General features: G+C 27.5%; 1 long non-coding RNA gene across 1 annotated transcript in view; it reads left to right on the top strand.

The window, feature by feature from the left end:
- LOC140709045 (uncharacterized) overlaps positions 1 to 4,649 on the top strand; it is a 308,022-nt gene extending 303,373 nt beyond the window's left edge. The window contains exons 3-4 of the long non-coding RNA XR_012089381.1: positions 1,590 to 1,664; positions 4,419 to 4,649. This is a non-coding gene — a long non-coding RNA (uncharacterized lncRNA). The remainder of the gene's footprint in view (positions 1 to 1,589; positions 1,665 to 4,418) is intronic.
- The last annotated feature ends 1,351 nt before the right edge of the window (positions 4,650 to 6,000 follow it).

Genomic DNA, 6,000 nt, shown 5'->3' on the forward strand with positions numbered 1-6,000 from the left:
TATTATTTCTGAGGACTCTGTTCTGTTCCATTGGTCTATATCTCTGTTTTGGTACCAGTACCATGCTGTTTTGGTTACTGTAGCCTTGTAGTATAGTTTGAAGTCAGGTAGCATGATGCCTCCAGCTTTGTTCTTTTGACTTAGGATTGTCTTGGAGCTGCATTATCAACTGAGGTACTGGGTTCATCTCACTGGGGAGTGCCCGACAATCGGTGCTGGTCAGCTGTTGCAGCCCAACCAGTGAGAGCTGAAGCAGGGCAAGGCATCGCCTCACCTGGGAAGCACAAGGGGGAAGGGAATCCCTTTTCCTAGCCAGGGGAACTGAGACACTACTCTATTCCTTTCTATTGCCAAGTATGATCCACATTACTATACCACATTTTGCTTATTCACTCATCAGTTGATGGAAATTTGATTTTTTCCCACTGTTTGGCTATTATGAATAATGCTGGTATAAACATTCGTGTCCATGTTTTTATGTGGACATAAGTTTTTATTTATTTTGGAAGTGGAATAAGTGAGAGTAGAGTTCCTGAGTCATATGGCAACTCTATGTTTAACATTTTGATATGAAATGCCAACTGATTTTCAAAGTCACTGCACCATTTTATTTCTCTGCCCCAAATATAGGAGGGTTCCAGTTTCTTCTACATTCTCATAAACACTTGATACTGTTTGTCTTTTTTATTTTAATTATCCTAATGCATGTGAAGTGATATCTCATTGTGGTTTTGATTTGCATTTCCTTCACGGTAATGATATTGATCATCTTTTCCTGTGCTTATCTTGTGTGTCTTCTTTGGAGAAATGTTTGGTCAAATGACTTTCAAATCCTTGTCAAATATTACCCAAAAATCGTAGCTGGGATTTTGATAGGAACTCTGTTGTGTCTGTAGATTAATTTGGAGAGTACAGAATTTTCAAGAAATTTGTCTTCTCATAACGAACGTGGATTTATTTCTGTTTCCTTAGGTCTTTAATTTCTTTCAGTGATGTCTTGCAGTTTATTGTGTGCTTGTTTGAACTTCTTTTGTTAAATTTATTGCAATTAATTTTATTGTTTTTGGTGCTATTGTAAATAGATTCTTAATTTCACTTTCAGACCGCTAACTACGAGTGTTTAGAAGTTAAATTGATTTTTGTATTTTGATTTTGTATTGCTTTTAAATACTTTTAAATCTTTAGTCTTTATATGAACAAGTATTTCCTTCAGTAGGTCTGAATTCCAAGCTTCTGTTTGAACTAAGATAATATTATACAAAGAATTATGAGATTAAGAAAACAATAAATAATTAGTTCTTTTGACTATGATGTCTGCAATACTTTGACATAGAGTTTTCCTGTGCCAATTTTAGATTACCTAAGTATGTAACACACGTACTGTTCCAAAGAAGGAGAAACAGCTTAAATTTCTATGATTTTTATAGTAAGTTCTAAATGTAACAAGTAATAACATTTAGCCAGGTCCCTTAAAGCTACTCTTACTTAGACATGATCACATTTATTTGTGTGCATTTTTGTAAGGATGTGTAAATGTGTGAATTGATCAATAAGTAATATGACTTCTCTTGGTCCCTGCTATATTCTAGGTCCTAGCCTGAGTCCTTCCTTGCTCAATGAGGAGTCTAAAGACCTTTCATGGCTTTGGAGTTACAGGATGAAAGGTAAGCATAAAATCAAAAGTAGAATGATGCAAAATTGTGCCTCTTTTATGAGGGAGAAAATCACAGAACTATTAGTCATTTTGGAAATCAAGAAAAAGTATAGGCCACGTTTAATAAAGCTATAAAATATCCTTCTATAATTGGCATTTTCACATATTTTCATCTTATTTCTTGGTAGCAGTTAACTGTTCAATACAGAGTTATTGTAACAAAAATTCAGCACTGTTGAACTGTCACAGTAAATCATCTGTTGAAAGGAAAATTTAATGTATAACACAGTTACTGAATGTACTTGTTGTAATTATGCAATAATCCATAGGATTTTGAAAGACTGAATAATGTTGATTTTCAAACTTATCCATAAATCACTGAAGTGGAGTGCATGTGCTACAGTTAATGATGTTGAATGATGTTATAGCACTTTTAATTATGTCAATTATTCCCTGAGATGTGTGATCTGGGCAAAGATAATTAACATAAAGTCTGCACTATGTCCCCCCAGCTCTTGACTAAGCAAAGGATAATTTGGATACAGCTTCACTTCCATTTCTATTTAGCTCTAAATGATTTGAGGGATGAGAATAAGAGAACTGAGACTTGGAACTACTGAGTGTACTATCTGTGAAAGATTGAATGTGTCATAAAATGCTACCAAGGCACAGCAGTGGTAACAAGGCCCCAAACAGAATTTCAGGGTTGCCAGGAGAAAATCTCGAGCTAATAGTTCAATTACTGTTTGTATTGTGAGCTCTCTGCTGCAGATGATTTGGTCTGCCTGGGAACACAGGACCCAGCTCAGCAAATGTAACATCCTTTGTTTTGATCCAAATGTATTTCTTGCTGTCTCCAAAACCTTCCAGTCTCATAGATTTCTCCAAATATCTCTTTATATTGGTAAATACAGGGAGTAGGATGCACAAAAAAACGGCCTTTATTTTTACTGCTAGAAAGGTAGACACTGAGTTTACAGGATATGTTAATGCAGGAAGGCAACTTGACTCTGAATCAAAAATAATTCATGGCTAAAATTCTTATAAAATTTCTTTACTTGACAAAAATATGTCCCTTTCTGATAAACTCTGGTCATTTTATCACAGAAGTTATCACAGAAGTGACATTCTTTGCACTTTAGAAACAAAATTATAGAACCTAGAACCAAAGTATAATTTTAAAATGTCTATTTTTTTAGTTTTATTGAATTATTTGAAACATGTTTCGTTCAAGTGACAAATTCATAATCTTTATATTTTACAATATATTATATATTCTATGTAAAGCATATATTGTTTATGTTATATAACAAATATATAATATATAACATAATCTAATATATAAATAACATAAATATATAATATATAATATATAATATAATCTAATATATATAATTGTGTAGATAATAGATATATTGTATAATATATCATATAGTATAGGTATTATGTATTAATTATAGTATAGGTATTATGTATTAATTATATATGTTTATATAATCAATATATAATTACATATCGATATATGTATATATTATATAGATACACTGTATATTATATAATATATAGATATATATATGATTTACATATAACTATAAAAATATTTTTATATTATATATTTATGTAATAATTATACAATATGTAATAAATATATATTCACTATATATACATATTTATATATTTGTAAATTTATTTTTATGAAAGTAAATAAATTTAAATAATATATAAAATGTATATTATGTATAATTGTTTTATATATAGTATAAATTACATATATACTATACCATATACAGTATAATGTATATGCTATTATAATGTATTATAATAGAGTGTGTATATACTCTATGTATATATAATATAAAATAAAATATATGTTTATAATTATACATAATATATACGTATTTTCAGTTATATATAATGTATATTATATATGTATTATCTAATATCTAATATCTAATATTACATATTAATGTATTTATAAATATATATTTTATTATTTGTATATAATTTATATACATATATCATATATACTATATTACATTATATATAGTAGTGTTATATATAATATACATTATAAATACAATTTATACTATATTATATGTACCATATAGTATATATGATATATAAAATACAATATAAATATATAATTTATATAGTATATATAATTTATACGTTATATATAATATATATTATATATTATAAATTATATAATATATAGAAATATTTATAAAATTATATATTATATTTTATATATTTATACATAATATATATTCTATATTTTCATATTATATATAAATTTAATATATAATGTATAGTATATATTATATATATTTTATATATACTTTTACATATACTATATTATATTTAATAATATACTAATTTTATATATAGTATATAGTATATATAGTGTATAATATATATTTATATATAATATATAATTATGCATAATTTATATTTTTTAAATATTATTTACCTTTAAATTATTTACATAAAATGAAATTACATGATTATTGATTATATATAATTATATATATTATATATAGTTATATATAATTATACTATATTATATATTATATTATATACTATATATTATATTATATACTATATTATATTATAATTATATATAATTATACTATATTATATATTATATTATACTATATTATATATTATATATAAAACAATTCTGACTAATGTAGTAAAATTTTAAATATGAAAAATGAACACAATTTATAAGATACTTAGCCTAATTATTTCATTTTATCCTCAGAATGGTCCTGTGAGACGGTGATTATTATTATTTCTACTTTAAGAGAAAAGAAAACAGAGCTGCTTAAGTCCAATGATTTGACGAACAGCTCAGCTGGTAGGTGGCGTCCATGAATTGCAGCAAAGCGTTTGGCGGATTTTTTTGCCATCCACCCTTAAGAAGAAAGATTGTATTACTTAACGGCATGATGTTAGACGCATTATTTAATCTTTAAGCCTTAATCTTCACATTCATTAAATCATTTAAATCATAATGTCAATCGAGAATTAAATGAGACCATGCAACTTAGGTTAGCAAGTTAGGAAACCATGTGATACATGAGAAGTGTTCATGTGATGTTAGCTATGGTTAATATATTTTTGGATAATTACAAAAGGGTGTCACTGCAGTTGATCTTTCATGACATTAAAATGATGTTGCGGAAAAAAGTGAGTTAAATTAGGAGCTTGATAAAAGCTATAGTCACTTCTAAATAACTAAATAAAAATGCAAGGATTAAAAGGCAAATATGTCAGCCCAGTTATTCCCTTCCCTCTCTCTGATCCAAAATAAAGAACATTTATACATCATAATTGTTTAACAAAGAGAAACATCTTATATGTTTTATCAAGCACATAAAATACATGTTAAGGTATTAAATGTCCACCATGGAATTTGTCTTCTCTTCATAAGATGAGAGGTTTTTGTCTCCTATTTACTGATGTATCCTAAGCACACCAAGAAAGTATCTAACATTTAACAGGTGCTAAATATGTATTGAATTATAGCAAATAACAAATACATGAACAAATGTGTGTGCATGTTTATAAACTGGATTCTCTTTCATCCTACATAGCATAGAATAATAATTAAAAGTTCTTATTTGTAATATTTTTATAACATTTTCATAACATTTTCAGTATTCCTTTCTTACTATCTTTAGGAATAGAATTTTTAAGTTGATGTTTGCATGGGATATTTTACATGGGATATTCAAGTTCACACTGAAGTATGATAAATCCTTCCCAAGCCTTTCAATTTCATCAATAAGATAGTCAACATTTTTTTGTCTTGTGGCAGGATTAGAGAAAACCATTCGAAAAAAAATTTACTTTGTCTCCACGTGGCTGGTAGCTTATCATGACTGTGCCTTCCATCATCATCTGTGCTTTAATCTTTGGAGCAATCTGTGTGTAAATGTAAATATTATTATAAAGAAGTTTTACAAGTAAATACTCTTCCATATTCCAGATGGCTACATAACTGTCATTAGCTTCAAGTAAATTGTAGGCAATTCAAAACCATCAGGGATAATTTTTAAGAAGTAGCTTAGTACAAAAAAAGCAGCCTATTCTGTATTCATATTGCAACTCTCATTACCCCATGATTTACAATTACCAACCATAAAGTAATATAAACTTGCTAGACTGCATTAAAGAAAGGCATGTGCCATTTCCTTATAGTTATATGACAATTCAAGTAGAAGTACCTGGGAAAGAGGTAAAATGAAATAGAGAATGGAAAAATATTATCATGTTTTAGTATTATTTGCATTATTTAAATCATTATTGTATATCTTGAGTTTTCCTACAAGGTCACTATT

This window comes from Chlorocebus sabaeus, chromosome 18 (assembly GCF_047675955.1).
Source record: "Chlorocebus sabaeus isolate Y175 chromosome 18, mChlSab1.0.hap1, whole genome shotgun sequence".
Lineage (NCBI taxonomy): Eukaryota > Metazoa > Chordata > Mammalia > Primates > Cercopithecidae > Chlorocebus > Chlorocebus sabaeus.